General features: G+C 40.7%; 1 protein-coding gene across 5 annotated transcripts in view; it reads right to left on the minus strand.

The window, feature by feature from the left end:
• Positions 1–14,141, minus strand: part of PLAG1 (PLAG1 zinc finger) — a 57,033-nt gene that overhangs the window by 26,911 nt on the left and 15,981 nt on the right. For 3 of the 5 annotated variants that reach the window (XR_010883283.1, XR_010883284.1, XR_001294307.2), the window contains 2 exons: positions 2,963–3,356; positions 229–784 (listed from right to left, as the gene is read on the minus strand). The exons of the other annotated variants lie outside the window; for them this stretch is intronic. The gene's annotated coding sequence lies outside the window, so the exon portion shown is untranslated. Of the gene's footprint in view, positions 1–228; positions 785–2,962; positions 3,357–14,141 lie in introns of those variants that run through there. 5 annotated transcript variants of the gene reach the window in all.

Here is a 14,141-nt window from a genome sequence, read left to right on the forward strand (position 1 = left end):
ATATGGTCTTATGACTGTATGGTATGCATCAATGTTTCATGCATGTTATGGGAAAAAATCCTGCAGGGCAGATGGAAACATGAAATGGAGATGCTTTTTTGAGTCCTAGAGAATGTATTTCTTTAAAGTGCTTTCCAACAAGATGCATGAGCTCTTTTTACACTGAGGGAAAGTAGCTCTGCAGTAACAAAAAATTTGCAACCAAAACAAAGGTATGTTTCAGTTTAATTTTATTTTTAAAACATTGTGAAGAGATGAGTATTACAATATTTGTGTGTTGAATTCATTTTTCAGACAGGCATTTAGGAAATTGATTTATTTACTGATTTAGTTGATGGTGCTTTTTCAATGAAAAAATAATAGCCACAAAAACAAAGTAGGTAGTGCAAGGAGTGCTCCTCTAGATGATGTGCACAAGATCTTGAGTACTGTGAGGAAATGTTTCTAATTAACTCAGCTGAAACAGTGGTCTCAATATGAAATGTCTTTTACATTTTGCAAGGTGTTGAAGGTAGGGGTAAAGTGCTTGACGAGTGTTTTGTTACAACTGTTTAGCACCTTTGTATTGCCTGCTTCTTGTCTCCTTCCAGAATCACATAATCCATCTCAATCTTCTGGGAATCTCCAGGAAACCCTCTTTTCACAATTCTGCCTTTGCAGCCTCCTTCTGAGCTGAGCTGACAATTTCAAGGTTCAGATCCACCTTTTGTTTATCTTCAGAAATCTGACAGCTATCTTTTAGCTAATAATCCCCCTCTTCATATGGGCTGCATCATTATATGTGCTAAGAGAAATCAGAAAAAATAAGATGTTACTAATCACCCCACTCCTTATAAACTCTATTTTAAAAATGCTACTTAGTTTCCCTCATCACCACATTCAAATTCTTTCCTCCCAAGTTTTCTTTTCACCGTGATCCCTTCAAAAATGCAAGATGCTTTTCACATTACTTTCACATACTACATATATTGTTATAGGTTTTTCTGGGACATATGTTACAGAGTGAGCCAGTTGCTATTGTTTTAAAACTTGAAATGGTAGAGCACAGTTGGATCGGCACTTGAACATAAAGGTTGGGGTTTTTTTTCCTAAAGAAAAAAGTCACAAGGCATTACATTCGTAACTGCAGCTCCTTATGCTGAAGGGTATTAATATCTGTCAAGTTTCTGGGAGATACAAGGGCCTCGTTTATAAAGACAACAGGCAAATTGGGATAACACACTGCAAGGCTACCTATCAACTAGCTTAGTCTAACAGTGCTAGATGAACATTTCCTAAAGAAAAAAAAAAAAGCCCCCAACCCCCCAAAACAACAATAACAAAAAACCCCAAACTGCTTTACCTTTCAATTTTTGTGTCAAACCTCCCCCTGACACATATAAACACACACACACTCCCTTTTCACTCATTTTCTGGCTCCTACTGTAAAACATATTGCAAAATTAAGAAAATTCTGTAGTAGTTGTTCCATATAAACAAGTCCACTCTAGAGTTTTAAAATAGCAGAGCAGTCTGAAATTCAATCTCAGCAAAAAATTTCAGCATGCTTTTATATCTGAAACTGCATTAAGATTTATAAACACCCCATGCATGACCAAGGTCTGGAGCAGAGGGCAGCATAGCCAAAGCTGGGGAAGACTGCAATTGGTGAAGAGGAAATGAGAGGAGACCAAATAGCTGAGAAAGTAGGCAGAAAAGTGCAACTCATGTTTGGGACTGGCATTGCAAATAAAATGTTAAAGCTTTAAGATGAGACTGATGAAAAGGATGCCATTTCAACTTAGTGGGGAACAAGAGTAAAAGAAATCCAATCTGAAAAAGGCACAAGCATGAAGAAGTGTGGCCAAGAGCTGTGGTATTTGTGGGGTCAGATACTGAAGAGATAAAACCTTGTGTCACCAGCACAAATGTCACAGATGACCCTGGGAGGAGGTTAAATTTGTATTTCTTGAACTGAAGAAGCGATCACAGGGGCAGAGGGCAGGGACAAGGGGTGCAGGCAGGAGCAGGAGGAAGAAACATGAAGAGTCCCGTGTAGCTCCATCCGTCCTCTATGTCTGTGCCTCCCTCAGGACACACACTTCTCTTTACTCTCCAAATTCTCTTCCTCTTGCACCCTGTGAGGGGCACAGCACTTTCTTTGAGAAAAAGGGGAGCCTGGAGGAAAGCTGTAGCACTGCTGTGGCTCAGTTAGGACACACGTGATCCTTGCGATGGCTAGCTGGCTGAGCAGGGCTGCTTTCTCCTCCCAGCTCTGTACCTTCCCCGCAGCCCTGGGGCTCCCCAGTGAAGTCAGGGAGAGGGCAAGGTGCTCAGTGGCTGCATCAGCACCATCAGCAGGATCACTTTGCTCTGTCCAGAGAACTCCAGCCTTATCAAATAGGGTGAGGTAGCCCTGGGATGGAGCTGCAAAGACTTAGGCAGTGAAGAGAACCTACTGCCACCCCCCATGGGATGGATCTCTTACGCAGACGATAGAGTGCACAGACAGTGAGGGGAAGGAGGAAAAGAAATAGAGGTACAAAGGAGCTGACACAGTAAAGATTTCAAGATATTCTCCAGTAAATCAGGATTCATAATTAGGCAAGGTTAGCCCAGGGAAGACCGAACAGAATTTACTGGATTTGACACCAAGAATTTGGGGTGGGGTGGGGTGGCAGAGCAGGGTATCAGCAGTAAAAGTTGTTATGTTCCGGATGACAGGGTAAGGAAAATGAAGGCACATAGGGATGGTAGCTGGAGTGCAGAAGTTTGGAGATGGCCAGTAAGTGATAGTGTATATGTGTGGACAAGGGGCCCAAAACTAATACTTAAATAAAGAGGCGTCTGATCTAAGCTGGAGGAACTGCTGAGTTCAATGGCAAGTGGAAGAGCCACTATGTGAGCCAGGGAGCCCTACTCCAGAAAAGGTAGCTTAAATCCTGCTGTGAAATTATTGTGCAATTGAGCATGCAATACTTACTGGATGCGTTTCTTTCTCCAGCCTCTGCAGGATTCTGTAGCTACTTCCTGGATATTGCTCCCACCTGATGAGTCACAGCGCTTCCTGCAGCCCCAGGCCCCAGCCCAGTCAGACTGCACGGCATTGGTGATGCTATTGAGCTTTATTTGCTGGGCATTCACACGCTTGTCTTGGGGTCCTGCTGTGGCACTGTGCACTATCCGAAAAAAATCACGTTCCTGGATTCGGTGGCAATGTCATTTGCAAAACCACAGTCCAGAGAATTTATGACACTGCTCAAGAATCCTGTTATGTTTCTTGGTCTTCTGATACTTCCTTTATGGTCCTTTGTGTTGATTCATCCCTGGGGCAGATTTAGGTGCGCTCTTTCACTTTCTTTTATACGAGTAGTGACCTGTAAAAGTCCGTCCTATAATGATTCTTATGTGGGCAGGGTCAGGCATACATGAATCAGAGGTGTGTGGCCTTTACAGACTCTTCATAATTGTAGTAACTCATTATGACCAACTTGTTTATGATCATCATCATAAACAGCAGCACTCTTGGCTGCCTGCCAACACTTATATATCATTTACCTCCAGCCAACATGACCTTGGAGTAATAAAGGACATGGGTAGTGCACCAGGTATAAAGAAATACAATGCAGAAACTCTGTTATAGCCCATTATTAGGAATTAACTCACAGAAACCTTAGAGTGTAAATTAAATCATGGCAAATGCATTTACTGCATTTGCTGCACTTACTGTAGTAAGTAGTCTTTCTTAATACACCCTTGAGAATTAAGTTCAGCATGGACCCAGGATGCCATAAGAGGACCTACAGTTTTTCAAAGTAACATCCTACTATAGACAAAGCCATAGTAAGTTGCTTTTGTTTCCCAGTGATCAACAGTCTAGACCTTCTTTTCCACTACCTTCCTTTTAAGGTTACAAAGAAACAAGTCTACCTACTATTTGCTCAAGTGAATACTATGCTTCCATACTTAGAAAAGAAAAAAAAGACATAAAACAAGAAAATGCAGCAAATTTTTTATGCAGTTTCTTTCATTAGGGGAAATCTTTCTTTCAACGTACAGGAAGAATATCATGCAGAAGGTTAAAAAAACCAAAACACAACAGATTAGTTGTCAACCTCTGACTTTAAAAGCCTACTCTAATAGATAACAAATGTTTTTTGGCAACTGTAGCAGTAGTTTTCAAATGTGTCTGCTCTAAGCCACTAAGGTGCCAAAAGAACAGATCAGGTGAACATACATTTTCAGATCTACTAAACCCTGGTCCCATCTCTCTCACATTCTCTTCTGTAATTCTGAGCAAAAGGAGCTAATATCTACCGCACATCAGCTAGTGTATTTTTATCAACTCCCAATCCTTGCTTAAACAAAGAGGCAAAACCATTTAGCTACATCCCATCTGCCTCCTGCCAAGTATTCTCTTCTCTTGCAATCTGACACGACAATCCCTAGTTTCTGACACGCAGCTCTACCCACTCGGCTATTGCAGATTCTCCACCGTCCATCAGCAAGCACAGCATTACAATCCTCCTTCAAAGATTTCACCACTCTAACGGCAAGACCTGAGCAGTCGCTTCAGTTCTTTACTGCAAAAGTCCATAGTGCACCGTGAATTAAGTGTTCAAGCTTTCTACTAGATATACAGGCTGTTCTTTATTTACAAAGGATTGGATGTCCAGAAGACATCACTACAAACACAACCAGTATTTATTCAGAGATATCATTAGCAATTTACAGGAAAATGTAATAAACAGGTCACATATGAATCTTAAGATGTCTGATCAGCTGAAGTGCTTAGTGGCTAACTGGGTATTTCAGCTTTCTTGACTAACTTCAGTATTGCATCAAATGCTGTAAGAGAGCGACAGATCACTAATGCCAAGTTAGTCATTTTCAGTAACAGTTCTCATGGAATTTTTTCCCTCTAAATAATCAAAACAATTGGTCATTGGACCTTATAAGGAAAAGTGCCATACCAAACAGAATTTCATAAAATACAGCTGTTTTAACTTCAGGACTCCCTCCAACATATCTACAGCACCTGAATTTTGGGATTGCCTTTTTTTTTTTTTGAACAAGTAAACAGGATAATACTATTTTAATAATCAGCAGAAGGCTAACTTGGTCACATTATTTTTCCTGTTCTTATATGAGAATGAGAGACATTCAATCAAATCACAGTACAGCAAATCTCAAACTAATAAACACAAATGCTTTCACAGGCTAATACTTTGCTGTTAAAAAAGAGATTTACTGCCAGAAGACAACATACACAGCTTCAGAGACAACACATACTCATAAATGGATCATCTAGAATTATAATATGATTTTAAGAGGGCTTCAGAAAAATAATACAAACCCTCTTCTTCCAAGACAAAATCCAAACCGACAGAGAGTTAAGAGAGGGTTTTCTCCCCTGTATCTTATAGTCATACCAACTACTGAAGCATCTGATAGCAGCTAATATCAAGGCAACACACAGGACTAGACAGAACAGTAGTCTGAATTCCTATGTCATATCAGATCTGTGGAGAATAACACTTTTGTGAACTCCAGGTAGCAGCCTCCCATCTCTCCAGAGCATCTTTTGAAACATGCAGTCGAGCTTGCCATGAGTATAGCTGAGTATATGTTTTAAGACCTCGGGCACTGGGATACCTGCCAAGTCACAACAAATATGTATACATAATCTAATCTACTTAAATTTTGAGTGGAAACTCTGTGCCCTTTAGATATAGCCCTGAAGGCTAGGAATAGCATTCTTGTTGGACAGCACGAAGTTTCCCTGTGTAAGTAATAACTGAGCTCTTCTGGCAACTAACCATGCCTCCAGCTTCTTCCAAAAATCAAACAAAGATCACGGAGGCAGGAGGGATGGCGATGAAGATGAGCAGATGATGGGACAGGGGAAAAAGAAGAGCAAGGAAGAGGAAACATAGACAAATTGTAGGTGGACTGTGAACACCAAGGCTCTCTTAACTGAACAATTACAAGAAAGAAATCTCTCCCCCTCACCCTGCCCCCTGCCATTTTATTTGGCAGATAACAAAGTTGGTTAAAACCAGAGAATACTGCGAAGAAGAGGAGAGGGCCTAAAAAGATAAGTGAAGCAAAACAGAAACAAGGCAGCAGTGTTAACAATGTGCAAGGCAATGTTCACTGTTGAACATATTTGAATACAGAGAGGATTATTTACAATCTTGTTATGGTCACCTTTTCTTAGGAAAAAAGAAAAAACGAATCTAGAAATAGAAAGCATCCAGAAAAAAAGGCAATGAAATCTTCAGAAGACTGTCCTGGCTTCTACAGATAAAAATAAACAAGATAAAAACCCAAACAGTTCAGTATACAGATGAATAAAAACTAATAGGGGCATATCTTGACAGCACAGAACAGTAAATAAATAATTGCGTTGCATTCTAAAATGGGGTATATTACTGTTTTTCTTTAAAAGCAGGTTACCACCAAATTTGAAATTTCATATAGCACTTGTTTCTATGACCTATGAACTTTCTGTTAAGAAAAGCTGGACAACTGGATAAATTTTAATACAAGATCTTTGCATTTGGACTCTTCAAGGAAATTTTCACGTGGCAGCCTTATTTCCTACCACTAACCAATCTCTTAAAATATAATATCTAGCAATCCTTTAAAAAACATGGTCTAACTTGCACACAATAACAGACATATCTGAAGTGGATCTGGTGCAATGTACACCACTTGTTTTAGTAGGATTTTTAACTTGGAACAGATAATGTTACAACCGCAAATTTCAAACTGCAACTGTCCTGCACATAGAGCTTGGGATAGCAGAGGGCAGGCGAGGGAGACGTGGAGACTCAGGCCCATGCTATCAGCGTTCGTAAGCACAGAAACAAACAATCTTTCGGGAAGAAAAGAAAAAAAATACTTGCAAGAACTGTGAACACAAGGTAAGGACTGACGAACAGCTAATACTGCATAACAAAGTCTGACAGCACAGCACCCACCCAAGCCTTCTATCATTAAGAACACATGAGAAAGTAACACGTAGAAACTTGGCTGTAGGAACCGAATTTCTTTCCTGCCCCCTATCATATCACAGAAGTCTGCAGAAGTAAAGGAAGGTATGCATCCTCTTCTGCTGCAGAAAGAGCTGGAAGTTCGTCTTACTAAACCACACTTGTTACGTATTACTGACCACACACGCTTCACTTATTTCTGGCCTGTAGTGATGATAATCTTCTGCCAGCCTCCCCCAACATACTGTTTTCTCCCAGCACAGCCAATTAGCCCAAGCTGCAACCATGACTAGTGTTGGGGGAAACACCTGCTAACGGGATGGGTACAAACTGGTCAAAAAGAGTTAAGATTATGGGATAGAATGGCTAAGAAAAAAGGCTCAGTGCTGACAAGAACAGGTACAAAGGCCTGATGATTTCAACACATCCCTTTCTAAAGTCATTAGCTTACCAAAGCAGGGAGTTGCTTCCACAGGAGTCTGTATCCCAGAGAGGAGCTCAGAATAGGTCAGCCATGTGTATTCTAGTCTCACTGCTACCACAGTTGTCACAAAAACTTTATGGTTTTCCCCCCAAAATCTTGTACTTGCAAAGAAGAGGGCTCATATTTACACTTCACTTTAATTACAGGACCACAGAAACCAGCACTGTGAGACCACACTATTTTTTTTTCTTTAAACACTGAAGAATCACTCATCATGGATCTAGATATGGTACAGATAATTGCCGGCAGTTAACCTCATCTGATTTCTCATCAGATTTGATAGCTTGCTTTGCAAGCAGCTTCAGCAATTATTTTCTCATCTCTGGATCCAATCCTCAAAGCAAAAGCCAAACGCAGCTATTTCCACAACTAGCTAACTCCACCTAAAGTGAGTGTCTGATTTACCATAGGTCAACTGCTGGGCAGAGGCAAACGTGCCGTGCCACCACCCCAAGCTGGCTGGGTGCAAGTCACTGCTCCGCTGGAGGCTGGGCTCTGCAGTGAAAGCAGGGTAAAGCTAATACAACCAGCTCTGCGGCAGAGTGCGCTACCTCTGGCATACACTTTTGGATTGGATGTGGACACATTATCAGCCCAGAGCACAGGCTGACAAGAACGTAGTTATTTTGGAGGTGCTTCCACATTCAGTCAGTTTAAATTAAGCTCCAGTGCTTCCCCTCTCCTCCCTCTGCTTCTCACACTGGCACTCATCTGACCACACAGTGTACCAGGTTGGAGAGCTAAAGCAGTCAAGAGTTAACCCTACAAAAAATGCGGTTTGTTTTCACACAGCCTAGGTCTTTGAAGTGGCCTGGTGCCAGAATGAGAGAAGAGGCAGAGAAGAGCCATCTCTGGTAAAGGGAAGAACAGGGCCTACTGCAGCCCTAACTCACAGTGTAAATCACCAATAAACTGCACCTATGGACTTCCTGCAGTCTCTTGTCTTTGACCACACTGAGTGACAGTCCAGTGTCAGGAACAGCAGAAATGTTAGTACCTGTTAAACAGAAACAGCCTTGGCATCACTTCTGGCTCATGAACGCAACAGCCAAGAGCAGGGCAAGGGTACAGTCCTCGCGGAGCAGAGTGAGCACCACTGCGGAGTGTCATGGCACTGCAAGATGCCCTCACCTTACCAGGGGTGACAAGAGTACTAAATGACTAAACTCACGTTATCAGAGGCACGTATATTTTATTGAATAAAATAAGCTTGGTCAGAACTAAGTCTACCAAATACCTACAATGAATAATTACTAACAACAAAGAGATACATTGGGCAACTGTTTCAATTCATTGCTCCCACAACAATTATCATTACCTTTCATATTTAAATAATAGAACCATCTTCTGATTTAACAGGAAGCACGACTGCCATGTGATGAGACTGAAGAGTCTCAAAACAGCATCAAATCCAAATAAATATTTTGCCTCAATTCAATATTAAAGAAAGGTGGGAAAAGTGATCTGGACACACAATACATTACGATAGCATGGCCTAAGGCTTGGAGCACTAAAGAATGAAAGAATGAAAACATGAAGGTAAAGACAAAATAGAATAAAACATAACTGATTTTTAAGAGTTGAGCTGTGTCAAACGTTAACTCCTTTCTTTGACATGACAACATATGCTTTAGACAAAAGAAGCACAACAGTTCTAGTCTAACTCAGTAAGAAACGTGATACATTACCACATGAGAAGTTTGTTGACCTGAGATGACAGGGGTTAGTTCAAGAACCATAAAGCATGAAAAGCAGCAGCTCAAGAGGAGATGAGAAAAGATTTCTTTCTGAAAGGTGGAAGGATGTTATTTTTGGAATTTTGCCAAGATTGGTCTTCAGTCTTTTTTGATTCAGTATTTTCATTTATGAATTTTTTATGCCCTTATGAGAATGTTACAAAATCTGTGGAAAATACAAAACTAGGTGGCATCAGCAGTACGGCACAGACTGAAACAACCTATAGGAAAAGCTGACAAATGCCAAGGACAGCTGCAACAGAAATGGGATGGAAAGCAACAGTAAAGGACAGGGTAGCCCACCCAGAGACAATTTCTGCTGAAAGGTGAAGAATCATCACTTGGAAGTAATAGAGAAGGAGAAAATCTATGTATAGTCATTCTATAAGCAGCTAATGTAAGTCACTAATGAAAGCTGGTTAAGAAAAGAAGAAAATATGATGATTCAAAAAAGCAACTGTATTTCCAGTGCAGAAGGGAACACAGAGATGCCATTATGGCAGACTAGCAAGATCTTGCTGAAAACACCCTGTATAAATCCGGTAATACATATTCACAAAAGATTTATTTGGTGTATCACAACAAAACAGCTGACATAAGTCACAAAAGGTCTTAATAAATACACCAGAGAGGAAACTAGCAGGGTCGGCATAAAGAATAAATGTAAGTTTACTATGAGTAAGCTTAGGCTGGAAATTAAAAGGGTTTCGAACCAAAAAAATCTTTGCTTTTAAATGCACATGCCAAAAGATAGGGATGTGAAGAGCAGAAAAATGTAATTAGTTTGCAAGTGGATCTATGCAAGTTTACAAACAGACAGATATGGTTGCCTATGACAGCCAGGCATTTGGCTCAGTGGCAGTGACTGAGTCCCTGAATTCTCACCAGACCACAGCAATGGTCCCACTGGGGCAGACCAGAAGTCCATCCACCCAGCATCCTTACTCCAGCAACAGTCAACAGCAGATCACAAGGAAAAAGTGTATGACAGGGCAAACGTATGGTATTCTGGGGAAGTATCACCATTTGTGGTTTAGGCATTTTGTGAGCCAGATGGATTTAATAGCCCATGGCAAGGAGTTCCACAGCTTCATTACACATTTTATTAATAACCACTTTCTTTTAGCTTGTTTTGAACCTGTCACTTGCTATTTCTCCTTCCCCTCAGTGAATGATTTTGTTTCTCATTCATCCCATCTATACTGCTCATGATTCCTCTGTGATCGCCTGCCTACAATATGAAACTTGTATGAATTTTCCCTTTGTAGTCTCTTTTCCAGGCTGAAAGGTCTAAGTCCACTTAGGCCTTCCTTGGACGGAAGCTGTTTCACTACTTTGATCATATTTATCACCTTGCCCTGTATTTTCTCCATTTTAGATATATCTCCTATGACAAGATAAGACCAGAACTACTTATGGTATTCAAGACACTGACACACCATGGATCATTGCCTGTTTTTATTCCTTTCCTAACAATTCCCAACATTCATTAAGAACTACAGAACAGTAAGCTTGACATCTACATCAGGCAAATCATTAGGAACTTTAATAAGAATAGGAGGGGGTCACATGAATAAATATGACATATTAGTGAAGAGACAACTCAACTTTTGGAAAAGGAAATCAAGCTCCACAAAGCAAGTGGAGTTCTATGAAGGAATCAATAAACATGTAGATAAGGGAGATCTGCTGAAATGCCAGTATACCTGCATTAAAGTGGGTAGACACTGACAGATGAAGGTGAACAGACTGGTAGTAACTGCCTCTTCCAATAAAAGAATGGGAGACACCAAATGAAATTACCAGAACTCAGGTTCAAGAAGAAAAGATGCTGGATCTTCACATCTTTATGCTGTGGAATTTCTTGCGACAGGGTGTTTAGACACTTGGAAGCTTACAGAGGCTCAAGAGGTCACTGGCAAAGTTCATGGAAAAAGTCCACTAAGGATTAATAAGCACAGAAACACCATGTCTGGTTCAGGAAACCCTCAACCAGCAAATTATTGGAGACTGGGAGATTACTCTGGGAAAACTATCACTACACGCTTGCCATGCTCCTGTGTCTTTCACTACATGTTTTTTTTTGAGACTATCAGAAACAGAACATAGGACTTTGATATGCACACAAATATAACTGTGATTATTAACCCCCCCCACACACACACACACGCATAGAATTTGATCAGCATTTATCAGGTTGATTAAATACAGTATTTTTCATCCTGGGCCTCAATTGGATTGATAAGACCTGAGATAAGGGTTCTCTATCAACCCTTGATTTTAAAGCAGGAAAATAATTCCTGTGTTAATTTACACAAGAACTGACAGTGCTGGCAGTAGGTTCAAATGCTAACTGAAACCCAGCATATTTTACTACCGGCAGAATTAGTAGTATCATATTTTGTTTAGCTGCCTGACACTTGTCATTGTAAGACAATCTTCTCTACATAAGAAAACTTACAACTTTGCCAAACTGCCATCACTCGGGCTGAAATTTTACAAGTTAGTGTCTACTTCAGTGGTTTGTTTCTTTATTTCTATTCATTCAAAATACTACAGCCATTTCAAAAAATAAAGGCTAAGGTTAAAAAAAAAAAAGTTTAGTTTGTGTCAAAAAATTCTGGCAGATTCTTCCAAGTAGAATTCTGAACCCCTGTCCTTCAGGATGGAGACTTGAAATTAGACGGGGAGGGTGGCAGAGCTGTCATTCCTGTGAAATCTACCCGAATTTGGCCAATTCTTGACTGCTTATTCTGCAACCCCTTTTCTCATTCAGAAACTAACCTTTTGCGTCAGATAACTGAATGCTGTCCTAGAGAATTGTATTCTTCTCAGCTTCAGCTAGAGATTCTCTATGCCATTCAAACTGAACACTGCAGAAGCAGCCATTAATTTTCTGGGTCCTTGGCATGGGTCTGCAAGGAGGGATTTGCTGAAATGCTTAATGTAGGCAGTTGCAGTGGAAGTCAGTGAAAGCTGTGTTCTAAACGGATTATAAAGACAATAGTTTTGAGAAACTAGGCCCAGTAATCTCAAAACAGGTTCTCCTGAAAAATGCCACAGAAACTTGATTCTTAAAAAACAACCCTCAGAAAACCACAAGAGCCATTTACTTTGCTTTCACGCTGCATTTTATCCTGTGCACGCACTGCAGGCTCTCCTGTTTTGCTATTGAAGTGCCTATGGTACAAATGCCGTGATGTATGCTGGACAAGTAGTGTCCCTCCATCACAAGAGCCAGAAACCATGTACAAGCAACTAGATATTTCACAAGGGTACAGGCTGGCTGAAGGGCAGGATTTCTCAAAGTATCCAGAGCCTGAGGCAAAACATCAAACATACTAGAGAGCATACCAGAGCTCTGCATAAATATGTTCCATTGTCAAGATCCATGTATAAGTTTCCAGCCAGCAAACTGGCTTATGAACTCCCATCTGCAGGATGCATACAGCTCTGAGAACTAGCATCCCACTCTGTATTTTCCTTCAGTGATCTAGGGCCTGAAAAGCAGGATAGCCTAGGAGTGCACATGGCAATGATTAAGAGTAATATAATTTGGCTTTGCCTAAGTGAGGGGACAGTTGATTTTACTATTTGATACAACAGCAGTAGTGTCAGCCACTGCTGTTAAATTAACACCCCAAATTAAACAGTACGCATATATGTAACTGCAAGTATTTTAACTTCATCCCCCCTCACGTCTCTCATGTTCTTTTTCTCAAAGTAACACTGTAAGCTTGTCAGGGGACAAATGCCTGCTGTGTTTTCTTTTTCAGGCTCTAGTACACTGAATCCTAAAAATGGATACTATTTTTTTTTTTTAAAGACATGAACAAAGCAACATAACTCCTAAGGCCTCCTTTAGTTCTATTTATTCTTACATGGTCATCACTGCTTAGAAACAAACATTCTTCCTGTCCACTGCTCTCCTGTGAAAGACCACAGTATCTATAGCTACTGGAGAAGAGCGCTTCAGTTATCTAGGCCCCAATCCTTCCTAGGCTTTATTTTTAAGCTTGCCCCAGAAAGCTTGCTTTCTCAGAGGATACCACAACCAAAATTTCTCTCTTTTCAAAGGCAGCTACCGCAATTCTCTCGTCACCGGGAAGCTCATCACTCCTTAAAAGGATCAGATACTGCGACCACAACTGAAACTGAAGAGCTAAAGAGTCTCTTCAGATCAGCTTATTACTTTCAACCAATTTGCCAGATCTCCACTGGTGCAAGGAAAGTGGTGAGATTGCAGCTCTAGCCCTTAGAAATGCTGTCAGAGAGCACAGGATGAGCTTTTCAAAAACAGCTGGCAACTTCTCCCCAAATCATTTTTTTTTTCTTTTTCTCAGTTGTAGGTCTTCCTGTCAGAGAAAGCATACTGGGCAGGTGGCACACACCATCACAGAAACACTCACAAAATTCTCTGGAGAAGGACAGAAGCAGCCTCAGAACCAGCCCCTCAACTTCCTTTGAAATATCCCTGTTTTTTTAACAGCCCTATGATGGGAACACAATGATGATTCCCCCCTCAAGAATGGAGTAGCATGGGGAGCAGGGCAGAAAAGGACTATATTAAGCAAGATATTGCCCATTCATTTCATACTTTCCTATTCCTATCTTTCTTAAAGATGCCAGCTTAAAGGAGGCAATCTCACACAAGTATGAGATATTCGTATTGGCTGGCTGTTTCCCTTTGGCCATTTGGAAATCAAATTTATTAAAGAAAATACCGTACTTCCGGCTACGTGTAGCTTAAGAGCGTTCCTCTGTGAGAACCATGAGAAGACACTTCCCCTCTGGTTCAGTGGGGATCAGCAGCACAAATTTGTGGCTCAAAAGTTGTGGGTTCAAAAATTTTGGGCATAATTCTGAAAGGTACAAACAAATAAACAAGACAAAGTCCAGGTTCACGCAAATATTCTCTCAGTAGAGCTGTTTGTGTATTATTCT

Source organism: Apteryx mantelli, chromosome 2 (genome assembly GCF_036417845.1).
Source record: "Apteryx mantelli isolate bAptMan1 chromosome 2, bAptMan1.hap1, whole genome shotgun sequence".
Classification (NCBI taxonomy): Eukaryota; Metazoa; Chordata; class Aves; order Apterygiformes; family Apterygidae; genus Apteryx; species Apteryx mantelli.